The 13,139-nt window shown below is 50.2% G+C and overlaps 1 protein-coding gene across 2 annotated transcripts in view; it reads right to left on the bottom strand.

Annotated features, from left to right (window-relative positions):
• Window positions 1-13,139, bottom strand: part of AGAP1 (ArfGAP with GTPase domain, ankyrin repeat and PH domain 1) — a 549,698-nt gene that overhangs the window by 110,912 nt on the left and 425,647 nt on the right. The window lies entirely within an intron of this gene.

The raw sequence follows: 13,139 nt of genomic DNA on the forward strand, positions 1-13,139 counted from the left end.
GCCCAGGGAGGTCCCCTCCCTCCTCTCCCCGGTGAACTGCCATATGCCTGGAGCACAGCACATGCGTGCATGGTGCCGGGCTTTCGGGGGACACAGCAAGTATCTGATGTGTGTCCTGTCTTCTTGGGCTTTCAAAACAGTTGGAAGAGCAAGATTAGCCCATGTGAAATGTTTCCAACAAACACGTCATGGACAGAAGACAAGACTGCCCTGGGCAGAAAGGAATTGTCAACTGAACGGTGTAGAAAAATGAGGAAAAAAATCAGCGTGTTCCCCTGTGCTCACCCCGAAAGGGCCAGCCTGTTTGGCTCTATGACTGTGAACTGCGGGCCTTTTAGGGCTCCTGCCGACAGTGCTGAGGGAAACAACTCCACCGGAGTCCTGAGAGGTGGAGTCGGTGTCAAAGCCTTTTGCAGGCCATACCAACGAAGATCTAAGCCTGAAAATTAAGTCTTTTCTTTCCCCCCACCTTTGAGGTACTTTGGCCACTATCCTATTCGGGAATTTCCAATGTTAATGGCAGTCATGAGGGCGCGGTTTTCAGTTCGCCTGTGTGGTGGGACGGGCTCCCTGGAGGAGGCGGGGGACGGTGCACGGTCTGCACCGGAGATCCACCACGAGAGGCCGAGAGGAGGCTGAGGAACATACCAGTTCCACGTGGACATGGTTTTTGTCCACCCCAAAGGGCGACGGGGTGGCCACTCTCTGCTGGTGCCTGCCACGGGCGGGGAGAAGGTTCGCAGGCAGGTGTCCTGGGGGTGGGGAAGAATCAGCTTAACAATTCTGGTCAATGCTATTTAGTGGATAATCTGTCATTGTTACTGTCCGTGACATCTGAAATGCGCCATTTAACAAGTGGGTCTCATTTTGGGGATGAGCACTGGGTGTTGTATGGAAACCAACTGGACAATAAATTTCATATTAAAAAAAAAAGTGGTCTCTTAAGTCAGAAGATAACAAACAGGCGAGCAGAGTCTCGCTGGTTCCCGGAGGAGGAGAGAGGAATCTGGGCGCTGGTGGTCCCGGCTGTTTTGTTTCCACGGACAGTGAGTGTCTAAGCATTTTTTTTTTTTTTTAGAAGTTTGATGCCATGGAGAATCTTCACATTTTTTTACCCCTGACTCACAATTCATATAGCAGACAATCACAAGTAAAAGGAACATTTTCCACAGTCAGAGCAACGAGGGGAAATAAAACCCTTCGGCGAGATAATTCAGCAAAAGAGAAATTTCTTCTTCTTCATTAGAATAAGGAATGGCGGAGTGAAATGCTTTAATTACCCATGAAGCAAGAGAACCTTATGTGATTGCCTTCATTTTAAGTGCACTAGAATGGAGAATGCCCACTATTAAGTGCTCGTGTCTTTCTCCAACTGTTGGAAAACGCCCAGTGCCATTGACCAAACTCTGAGAATAATTCTATGCAGCATTAAATTATTAAAAAACTTTTTTGTAGTTCGTCTTCTTTATTTGAAGCCGTGAAAGCCGTATGCGCGAAAATGACCATTTTTTTCTTGAGTATCCCTTTGTATCTGGTGGGTCTCCGGACCACCTTTAAAAATGGCACGTTTTCTGATTCCATAGTGCTACTTGGGAAGGATAAATCCCATAATACTGGATGACAATTGTATGTGGGGCAACAAGCTAAGAGATATTGAAATACTTTTATATTGACTCTTCTTTTAAAGAACGGAGAGAGAAACGGAGAACTGCTCTTTAAAAGACAGTGAAATATTCCCACAGCTATTTCATCACTAAATAATTGCAACACAGAAATCAAGGTAAAAGTCAGCTTGTTTTCAGCAATATAGAACATAAAATGCATATAGGTCCCTACATTAACTGGGGACAAGTGCTGTGTTTAATGAAGCCACTGTAACTATAGTGAGAACATGATTCTTTTGCCAGGAACATAACAACCTTAGAGGGCCACCTGTTCCCAGCCTCTCCTCTTGGGTCTCTGCTCCAAGGTGTCCTCAGCGAGCCTTCTTGGCCCCTTTACCCATCATAGAAAATAACCTTGCCTGCCCCCGGAGGTCCTCAGTCCTCCCGCTCTGCTATGTCTCTTTCCATTGCATCGATTGCTATCGCGTATTTATTTACTATCTGCGGCAAATTTTCCATAACGGTAACAGCAGTATTCGGGGTTCACAGGCTCTTCTAGAACCCTGCCACACTCCAAGCAAGGGACAGAGTCTCTTTCTCTACCCGGAACCAAGGTGGGACTTTGTTGATAGGTTACAGGAGAACTGACACCCTGTGTCCCCTGATGCTTAGGCACAGAAGGAAACACGGATGGCCTCCTCCTGGCTATGCAGCTCTCCTACAACGCTTGCCCACTGTGTCGGGAGGAAGTCCTGGCCACGTGGAGAGGTCACGTGCAGGTGTGCTGGCCAACAGCCCCGGCTGAAGTCCTAACAGGCAGCACCAACAAGTAATGGACAAATATTCCAGAGGTTTCCAGCCTCTGGCAAGACAGATAACGATATTTGAGCTTTTATAGGTCTGAGATTTGATTGAAACCAGTAAAATAAATAGGATCAAAATAAAAACATAACGAACGGAGGATACGTATGACGAGCCACGTGGGGCGGTTTAATCATCAGACACTACGAGAACGTCTTCGGGGGCCGGCTGGGTCCTGGCATGCGACCGTCTGTCTGTGTGGGTGTCTGACCCTTGGTGATACTTGTCCTACACACAGCCTACTCGGCCTTTCCCTAAACACTGACTCTGAACCCTGGCGGCATGCGTGAGTCACCCGGGGCGCGGGCTCTCTCAGGCCGGTTCCCCAGCCCCACCTCTAGAGCAGACATCTAGAACTTGTCCAGAGAGCCGGCCGCTCCGGCCCTTCCTGTGGGGACACTGTCACGCGTGTCTCTGATCTCCCGGACTCCAGACCCCCATCCTCGTGGCCTGCTCCCCGCTGCACCCTGGAGGCTGGCACAGCCTCAACTCTCCTGATTCTGTTTCCGTGTCTCTCACATCTCCTCCCGTGGCCCAGACAGTCTTGCACGGCTCATGCCCTCACGGTCACACAGGGCTCTCCTTGTCACCACCACCACCGGCCCAGGACGCACCCTCGGGCCTCTGCCCTGCAAGTCGTGCTCCTTTAGCTCAGTGTGTCCTCTCCGATGGCCCACAGGTCCCTCGATGCGTCATGGTGTAGCTGCGGACCTGACGTCACCATCAGCATTGCTGTCTCCGACCCACCGCACCAGCTGAGATGCGGTTTCAGGGATCTGGATTTATCCAGGCCCCTGTGACTTTACAAAGTCCCGGAAGGGCCACGTGCCTGTGGGCTGCAGGGTCCCGGAGGGACGATCTCTGGTTCTCGGAAGCAGCACAGAACAGCGTCCTCTCGGTAGCGAACGGGTAGTAAGCGTTCGCTATGAATGTGAAGTGAAGATTCTTACAATCCAAGGACCGAAAGGAGGGTGCTGGAATAACCCGGTGTACAGGCCTGCTATTGTCTCCATCTCGCAGTCACTTTTACTAATAATGACAATAATCCCACAGTTTTCTTTGAAAGATAGAGGAGAGGAGGCCTCAGGGGACGCAAACTCTGAAGGACAGAAGGATAAAAAACCCTACGACTGCAGAGAGGAACACGCAAACACGGAGCTCACGGCAACCCGACACATGGCTTAGGAAGACCCACGCTGAACTTTGTAACGACCTATAGGCAGAGACGCACAGGACCCAGGAGGTCGCCACCGTCCAGCCCAAAGTCATCTTGAAAACTAAGTGACTGGCACCAGGCAGAAAGCACACAGAAATCATGTGCTGGGGAGTCTTCTGAGGAGGACGGGGCAGGTGATCACAGGGACACCCTACCCAGCACGGAGACGTCGGCCACAGCGAGATCGGTGGGCAAACACAGGCGGATAGCCGTGAAGTCACTAATTCGGAAGAGAAGCGTAAAAGCTCGTCTTGGCCAAAGTGGAATCCGCAGAGGTGAGGAATAATAATCTCTTGTGTTTAAGGCTCAAGGCAGAGAAGGGAAAAAGCTGGCCTCTGCAAATGAGTTCTCACGGTGAAGCAATGCCTGCATCCACACCAAGGGACAGGTGCGACAGGAGCGCGGACACAGGAGCGCGCTCTCTGGGGACGATGCCCTGCGGCTCCAGGAGTCCGGACTGGTCGGGAGGAGGCTGTGGTCTCAGGGAGATGCGGAGTATCTCCCGCAGGGTGTGACCGAGCTGTGAGGCAGGCGTGGGGTCAATCAACACTCACGTACCAACGAAAGGAGCTTTTAACTAAAAGTATTTAGGGCTTTTTAAAAAAAGGAAAATAGGGGGGCATCTGGATGGATCAGCTGATTAAGTGTCTGACTTTGGCTCAGGTCACGATCTCATGGTTCGTGGGTTCCGCGTCAGGCTCTGTGCTGTCAGTGCAGAGCCCGCTTCGGATCCTCTGTCCCCCCCGCCGCCGCCTCTCTGCCCCTCCCCCACTCGTGCTCGGTCTCTCTCAAAAATAAACCAACATCCAAAAAAATCTTAAAAAAAGTAAAATAGAAAAGATTTTAAAACACGTCAAAGTCATATATATCTTTGTAATTAAGAGAAACAAAAGTTGATGCACTCAATTGTGGGAGAGCCTTCAAATCCATGTTACAGATGAGGAAGAAAAGGAAAGCAGACAGCAAAATGTAAGAAGAGACGGAATCCAGCTACTCTTCGAAAAGTTAAATGTGCTCTTACATGTCTGCTGCAAGAAAACTGACAAGAGGGACTGATATTTTCTGCCGATGTTTAGTGCGATGCTATACGACAGGCGAATGTGGAAACGGTTCAAGTGTCCCTCAACAGTTGAACAGGTAAGCAAGACGTAGTCTGTCCACACAGCGGAACATTCCTCAGCCTTAAAAAGGAGTCAAGCCCTGCCACCTCCTAGAGCCTGGATGAGCCTTGGAAACATGCTGGGTAAAAGCAGCCAGTCACGAAGGACAGACACCTGTTGACAGAACACATCTACTTCGGGCAGATCCGCAGAGCCAGGAAGTAGGTAGACATTCCCTGGGGCTGGGGGACGGGGCTTGGCTATGCAGGTTTTTGGGGCCATGATAAAGTTCTGGAAATCACCAGTGGTGATGGCTGGACGACACCGTGAATGTAACCGATGTTAGGGAGTTGTAACCTCAAATGTGACAAACTTCCTGTTATATATTTTCTCACAATAAAAAGTATATACAACGGGGTATTATTCGGCAATCAAAATGAATGAGATCTTGCCATTTGCAACTAAGTGGATGGAACTGGAGGGTATTATGCTACGCAAAATTAGTCAGAAAAAGACAAATACCATATGACTTCACTCATACGAAGACTTTAAGAGACAAGACAAATGAACATAATAAGGGAAGGGAAACATAAATAATATAAAAACAGGGAGAGGGACAAAACAGAAGAGACTCATAAATATGGAGAATGAACTGAGGGTTACTGGAGGGGTTGTGGGAAGGGGGATGGGCTAAATGGGTAAGGGGCACTAAGGAATCTACTCTTGAAATCATCGTTGCGCTAGATGCTAATTTGGATGTAAATTAAAAAAAAAACAATGTTCAAAAAGTAGCAAAACATAAGGAAAGAGAGTAAGAAAGCAAGGGAGAAAAAGAAGTAGATTAAGGGGTGGATGGGAACAGAGAGAAAACAGCAAGAAAATCCCGGATGGAGGAAGATGGAAAAAGAAAGAAACAGGAGAGGAGACGCCAGAATGAGGGACAATGGAGAGAAGAGCTAGAAGGGAAGAATGGAGGCACGGGAAAGGCGACAGACGTGACCACCGGTCGTTCACCCGCGACGCAGCCCTGCTGGGACGGACGCCCTCCCGGCCCTGGTCCTTCCCCAACATCTCCGCTGAGGCTCCAGCTTTCCCTGCCGGGCCCTAGGTCCCACCCCCATGCAGCCCCAGCCTCCCGGGAGCCCCAAGTTTCCCCTGACACAGGCTTCCTCTCCCATCCTTTCCATGGAGACCACCTGCAAACAGCCCCGCAGCGGTGAGTGCCTTTACGCAGACCTTGAGCGCTTACGGGATGTTCCATCACACTCACATAAGGTACTTGTCGACAGTGCGGACAATTTGAAACACTCTGGGGTTTGGAAACAAAGTTAGGCCAGGAACTAGATTTGGCCTATACATTAATGGCTCTCAAATCTGGTCTTAGAATTCTTCAAGCAAAGGAACTTGGGACAGAGTCCTCCGTGGGTCAACTAAGCTGAGAAGCTGTGATCAGAAATTGAAGGTAATGAGTTATTGGGGCATCTGGGTGGCTTAGCTGGTTAAGTGTCTAACTCTTGAATTTGGCTCAGGCCACGATTTCATGGTTCATGGGTTCAAGCCCTGTGTCAGGCTCTGCGTTGATAGAGAGGTGGTGCCTGCTTGGGATTCTCTCTCTCCATCTCTCTCTGCCCCTCCCCCACTTGTGCTCTCAAAATAAATAAAATAAGCTTGAAAACAAAGGGGATGAGGGAATGAGTTATTGACACCAGCAACATATTCATCTTCAAGTGTTCCAAAGGCAAGAAGACCAATGGCCCCCTTCACTGCCATTTTGGAACCATGTGAGGGTTGGAGGTGCTCCTTTCGAGGAGACAGTGGCCGAGGGCTGGCTTTGTTTCCTTTCCATGAGTACTCATGGTGGGGTGTTCCCCCCCCCCCCATTTTGCTGCTCAAAGCAAAATGGCCAAACCATGGCTATGTCCGTTTCTCCCCGGCTGGCAGAACTGGGGGGAAATTTGCCAATACCTGTCTTTAGCATGCCCCGAGAGCCAGTGACAATACGGGTTACATTCGTTGTTATGAGTTGTTCAAGAAGACGGCCCCAAACCACCAACCACAGTGGTGGCTCCTGACAATCCAGGCACAGGGTCAAGGTTACTACAGGCAGGTGAATCCCTCCCTCCTTCTTGTCTCCTACCTTCAAGAGACTGATCTCCCAACAGTGAGAAGAATCAACATCTGGGGGTGGGGGAGGAGGATTCAAGAAAGTAGATGATTCTAAATTGTTTACATCAATTGATTGGCCTGTTCAAGGTAAATTACATGTTAATTACAAGACATAGTCTGCATTCACTGGTGAAACTGTATACATTTATTGACTCTATTTATTTATTTATTTATTTTACGTTTTATTATTTATTTTTGAGACAGAAACAGAGCATGAACAGGGGAGGGGCAGAGAGAGGGAGACACAGAATCTGAAACAGGCTCCAGGCTCTGAGCTGTCAGCACAAAGCCTGATGCGGGGCTCGAACCCACGGACCGTGAGATCATGACCTGAGCCGAAGTCGGACGCTCAACCAAACAAGCCACCCAGGCGCTCCTGACTCTTTCTCTTTAAATGTAAGTACTAGATTCACCTGTTCAGGTAAACTTACGAGGCCGAAAAGAGATCACACTGTATGCCAGCTAAAATTATGGCCTTTAAAACTTGCATTATTTGCTAATTGTGGATTTGGTATTTTCCAGTTGTAAAAATACATTTTGTCAACCTGTTGAAACACAGCCATGGGTAAAATGACAATAGTCTTTAATGGCTTGAATATGAAATGATTAAATTAAGGAATATCCTTCTGACAGCCTATTACAAGACCTTTTATTTAATATGAATTTATTCCTTAGGATAAGTCCTAGAGAGCCACGGATGTGGAGGATGTGAACCCAGAGGTTCCCATGGGGGGTTGAGAGGCTACAGACCGGGTTTAATCACCCACACATTGCAAGGAAGCAATTATTGCAAGGCTGCAATTATTGCTGCTAAAAGATGGTCAACTTTGATTTTGTTCGTGATTTTGTCTTTTAAAGAATCATCACTAAAATCTACACTGATAGAAAATACTTTATTTTCATGATATTGAGAAAGGAAAAAGCCCTCTGTGTGTGTGTGTGTGTTTGTGTGTGTGCACGCACGCGCGCTTGTGTGCTCAGAAAACATGAAGTTAGGGATTCTGTTAAGTTCTCCTATGGCTGTTTAGTAACCTTGCCTACAGTGAATCATGGCTTCTGCAGAGAGCCACTGAAGAGGAAAATTATTCCCACCTGCAGAAAGCAAGAAAGCTCTAAATGAAAACCAAGTAAAAGAACAAAGCTACCTATTTACTCAATTAAGAAGAGTCAAGTCAGGTTACTGAGGTACCCAGTGGCGAAACGGTATGGTTCCCATCTCCGGTGTCAGTCACCTCAAGGACCAGAGGCCACTGAACACAGAGCCTTTGGTGGATTCAAGATAGATTTCTAGAAGCATCCCACACCGACCCCCTGGCTTTTCCACGTCCAATTTCTCAGTCTTGCACACGTGTTAAAAAGAACTTTGAAGTTTCCCTATCCGATGATTCTGAGCCTATCTATCCACCAAGAACCTGAATTGAGAGTGTAACACGAGGAAGCAAAAATCCCGGTTTAGTTTATGACCGTTTTCTCTTATGCATATTACCATTCACTTAATTGCGTTGGCGTCACAATGGACAACATTCAGTGATCATTCTGGTAGGAGAAATCCCATCTTTTCACATATCACTTGGCTTCGAGATCAGTAACGGGAGGGAAACGACAGCATGAACTATGTGCTAACAGCCCTCCTGGGCACCAGGCAGCGAGCACGCCGGGCCCAGCTGTGTCGATGCGCGCCCCACAATTACTTGCGACCGGCCGGTCAACTGTAGGCTGCGTCTGCTACCTTATTTCCCTGCCCGTGAAAATATCTCTGGGTAATTAGTGCTTTCCGGCCAAGACGGAGACCCATCCCCTAGAAGCCCGGAGCTTCACCTGGACCAGCCCGGGAGCCCGGACACGCTGGCCGTGTCATTGAACCTGTCTTCCATGCTCAACATGTGTGCCTGGAGGCAGACGACACAGAATATCTTAAATATTATCAAACGTTGTATCATTAAACAGAAATTAGACGGAAACAAGGGAAGCCCAGAGATTGACGGGGAGTTCAGATGCTCTAAATGGCTAATATGTCCATTTTTCACCTGAAGCCCTCTCCAAATGCAGTTTTGCTATTAAGCAAAACCCAAAGAAAGGTAATCAATTCCAACTAAAAAGCACTTATCCTGGGATGATGGTGTGCAAGGCACTTCAAACCCCTGGCTGCCTGCCAAAGCCCAGACAACACCATCAATGTTTCTGACTATCCGGGAGCACAGGGGCCATGCATAATTGACTAGAAGATGGGCTAAAACTGTGCCCAATCAGTGTGTGATCAAAAACGCGTGGAATATTCAGCACCACTTGATTACATGGAGGCTTGTCCTTTTCTCTCTCCTCATGAAATCTCTTCAAGGTCCAGAGTACTGTAATAAGATCATTACTGTCAACCGCTACGAATCGTAGGCAATGAGTCTTGGGATAGGAAGTCATACTTCACAAGCTCCCCTGGTCTCTCTCTCTCTCTCTCTCTCTCTTTTTTTGTATTTTACTGCACGCAGAGGCAGCAAGGCGACGAGGTGGCAGATAATGATCACATCACTGTGTGGCAACTAGAAAGGCACTTTTAAAGGAAAAGCAGAGAGAAATCAGCTTAAGAAAAACTAAAACATTCTCCCTTTGCTTTTTTCCCCCCTTAAAAAAAAATTAAATAGAATTAAGCTGTGTGCAGTTTGTCACTTTTCATGAACTCTGGTATAATGTCATTGAATTTAACCATTTGCGAGATTTTCATATTGCCGCAAAGCCCATTACCCCACAGACAAATAGCCAATTTTCTCCATGTCCCGAGTACAAAAGGAGCCCTTGATAAGTTGTGTGTGTGTGTGTGTGTGTGTGTGTGTGGACGGCCATGCCTGCCGAAGGGCTCGCGGTGCCTACTTCTTTCATTGGCGAGGACACCCCGAGCTCAGAGCCTGGCGCCCACGGCGCAGCTGACACGCGAAGGGGGTGGAGTTGAAAGCAGGAGGTAACGCATTAGCACAGATTACGAAACAAACAGAGCTGGCCTCAAACCACACCAGCTCCGGAGCCTCCCCGGCACATTCCGGTAACGCAGGAGCGCGCGGTCAGACCCGGGGAGCCCGCGAGGCAGACATTTGATTAATACATAAATCGGCAACGCGGGGTTCAAGCAGACGGTGGGGGGGGGGGCTTCATCCACGAGCTTCCCTCCTCCCTCCCATCTTCAAACCGCCTCACTGCCCTGTCCCCCCTCCAAAAAGGGGGCCGTCCTCAGGACGAACATAAAAACGCAGGTTCATGGCATCGCAGTTACACGTCCCTACCGAAGTTGCAAAAAAAGTTTCCAGAGCGATGCCCCCTCGTCACCGCCGGGAGACAGCCTGTCCTCTAATCCTGCAGAGTAGCTGAAGCAGTGACACCCAAATTGCACGTGAATGCACCAGAGCGTGCAGGCATGCACACACGAGAGGGAAGAAACAAGTGTGCCGAGAAGCTTGCGCCACAGCAGGGGTGCTGGGGACAGATGGACAGCACAGGCCCCCGGCACACGTCCTAGAGGCCCGAGGCAGACCCCGGATTCCTGTCACCTTCAGATCCTGGGCAATTACTTCACTGAACCTTTTCCTTCACCCGTGAAAATGGAGGCACCCGTCCCGCCCGCCAACACCACCGGGGCGTTTGAAGGCCGCGATGACGTAACACGTGTTGAAGAGCAGACGGTGAATCAACGCTGGCTTCCTTCCTTCCAGATTAATGACGTGTCCTGACAAGGGTCCGAGGCCCCGGGGACGGCAGACCCGTTTCCAACCTGACTCACCGAGTCCCCGAAACACCTTCTTTAAATGGCATGACGGGGCACAGTCAACCCACAGTCAGTCACAAGGAACAGAAGGTCACAAGGCTGTACAGGCTGAATGTCTGTGCCCTTCCAAAATTCTTCTGAAGGCTATGCTTCCGGAGACGGAGGCTTGGGGAGGTGACGAGGGTTAATGTGGAGAGTGCGGGGCCTTCGGGATGCAGTGAGTGGCCTCCTATGAAGAGGAAGCCCGAGCCACAAGGAGGAAAGGCCACGAAGACACGGCAAGAAGCCGGGAATCAGGTCCTCCCCAGGAACTAGAGGGGCCCCATTCCGCTCCCGGATTGCAGCCTCCAGCATGGAGAGAAATGAGTCCTACCCCCCAAGCCGCCAGTCTGTGTTATCTTGTCCTGGCGGCCCCCGTGGACTAAGATACAAGGTGTATGCGCATTTTATTTATACTTCCCGTTTACTAAGTTGCCTTTAAAAAAATTTTTTTAAGTGTTTATTTATTTTTGAGAGAGAGAGAGAGAGAGAGAAGGAGACAGAGTGTGAGCAGGGGAGGGGCAGAGAGGGAGACACAGGGTCCGAAGCAGCTCCAGGCTCTGAGCTGTCAGCACAGAGCCCGACGCGGGGCTCAAACTCACGAACCAGGAGATCACGATCCAAGCTGAGGCCGGAGGCTTAAACGACTGAACCACCCAGGCACCCCCCAACTTGTCTTTACGTAGACTAAGTTTTAGGTTTAATTGCCACCTTTATTCTGTTTTGTTTTACATCCTCAGGAATGAAGTCCTCTCGACACATGGTTTCCATCGTTGCCAGCTCCGGGAGGGAAGACGCCGTGAACTGCGCTCCAACCTCCGACACAGAGACCTCACAGGTGCCACCACGTCCCCAAGTCCCCTGGGTGTAAGCATCTAATGCGGAACGCACCGACGTCTGCGGCCCCCACGAGGCCGAGACACGGGAGTTGCACACACATCATCACCGCTTTCTTCTGAACATCAGTTTCAGTTGGCAGCCCGTGCTCTTTGTGGCAAGATACACGCGGCAGAGCGAAAGCGTAAAGAGTGCCCGGAAAACCAAGAAGGATCACCCGGGCTGAGCAGTGCTGACTCTGCCCAGCTCAGGAAGCACAGTGCATCACACCGTGGTCTCAGTTCTGTCGCAGACCTAAGTGACAACCGAAGGCCCCGACAGCTCTAACGTCCTGAGAACATTAAGCAAAGGACTTCGAGGGGTTATCCTGACACCCACCGAAAGGTCACGTGACCCGGCGTCCCAAATCTCGGCAGCATTCCAACCCCAGGGCGCCCAGAAGGAAACACGCTGTCTCCCGATCTACTGATGGATGCTGGAGGCCGTGGGCGACTCCCGCCGGCTGAACCCCACTGCACGCCAGCACCCCTACGTTTGGGGAAAAAAAGAGGCACTGAGGTCAGTCACGCGCCTGTATTTTAGGACAGGGACCTTGAAAGGAGTTCGTGCTTCTCACAGGGGAGCCCGTGCTCGTGGGTGGCAGGAGACAGAGGAGGTCCAGCCGTCCTGTCCCACGAGGAGTCTCCTTGGGACGCCTGGACCCCCAAAGTGCCTCATAACAAGATTTATCACATATCCGCTATTCGTATTCCCCCTCCTTTTCCGGAGCAGCAGATGGTTCTCTACGCGGCCGGAGGCGGATGAACGGCTCACCTCTGCCGCCGAGCCTCCCTTGGGGGCCCCAAGGCGCCGGGTGCCTTGGGCTCCTGGATGGGCTGCTCGGGGGCCACGGCTGGTTTCCGGACGTGCACGCTCCACCTGCACCTGACAGTGGGCATCCTGAAGGCAGGGGCCACCCCACTCACTTTTACATCAGCACCAGGCATAGCTCTGGCCGTGCAGCAGGGGATCAATGCACTTCCAGGAACTGAATCTCACTCTTTAGTTTGTGTGTACTTGAAAAAAAAAAACATGATCAAAAATCCTTCTCTTGTTGTCAGCGCATCGTGATGGGGATCCTCTGTTCTGGCTCTTCCTGCTGTGGTCGACTCATCTTTGTTTATTTCCGACCCGCCGGCTTCCACAAAGGACCCGTGTGTGCCTCCAGCTCGTGTGTGTTGGGAGGTCTGTACCCTGCAGGATGGCTTTTGAGTCCACTGTGCCCCATCTATAATGTCAATGTCCAGAGTAAGCCCACAGCGACTCCGTTCCAGCAAGTCTGTTCTCGTGGGAGCCGGGGTTACAACCTGAGAACTCTCTTTGGTAAAACAATCCGGTTTGTGGGGAGTAACAAGTCCCTCCGAGTAGGTGGCGTCTCCTCTAACTTCCGGCTCGAGGGCGAAGAAACACAGCCACCCTGGCTGCCTTGTCCGAGTTACTGTATTTTAGGAGTGTCTTCCCGGAAGAAGTTTGAATGCTTGGCTTTTCCACATTCACTCTGATCAACTGCTCAACTCAACGACTCGGAG

The sequence above is a fragment of the Lynx rufus genome, unplaced genomic scaffold (assembly GCF_022079265.1).
Source record: "Lynx rufus isolate CCGP_SWC_20201006 ecotype Redwood Valley unplaced genomic scaffold, mLynRuf1.p SCAF_2, whole genome shotgun sequence".
Taxonomy (NCBI): domain Eukaryota; kingdom Metazoa; phylum Chordata; class Mammalia; order Carnivora; family Felidae; genus Lynx; species Lynx rufus.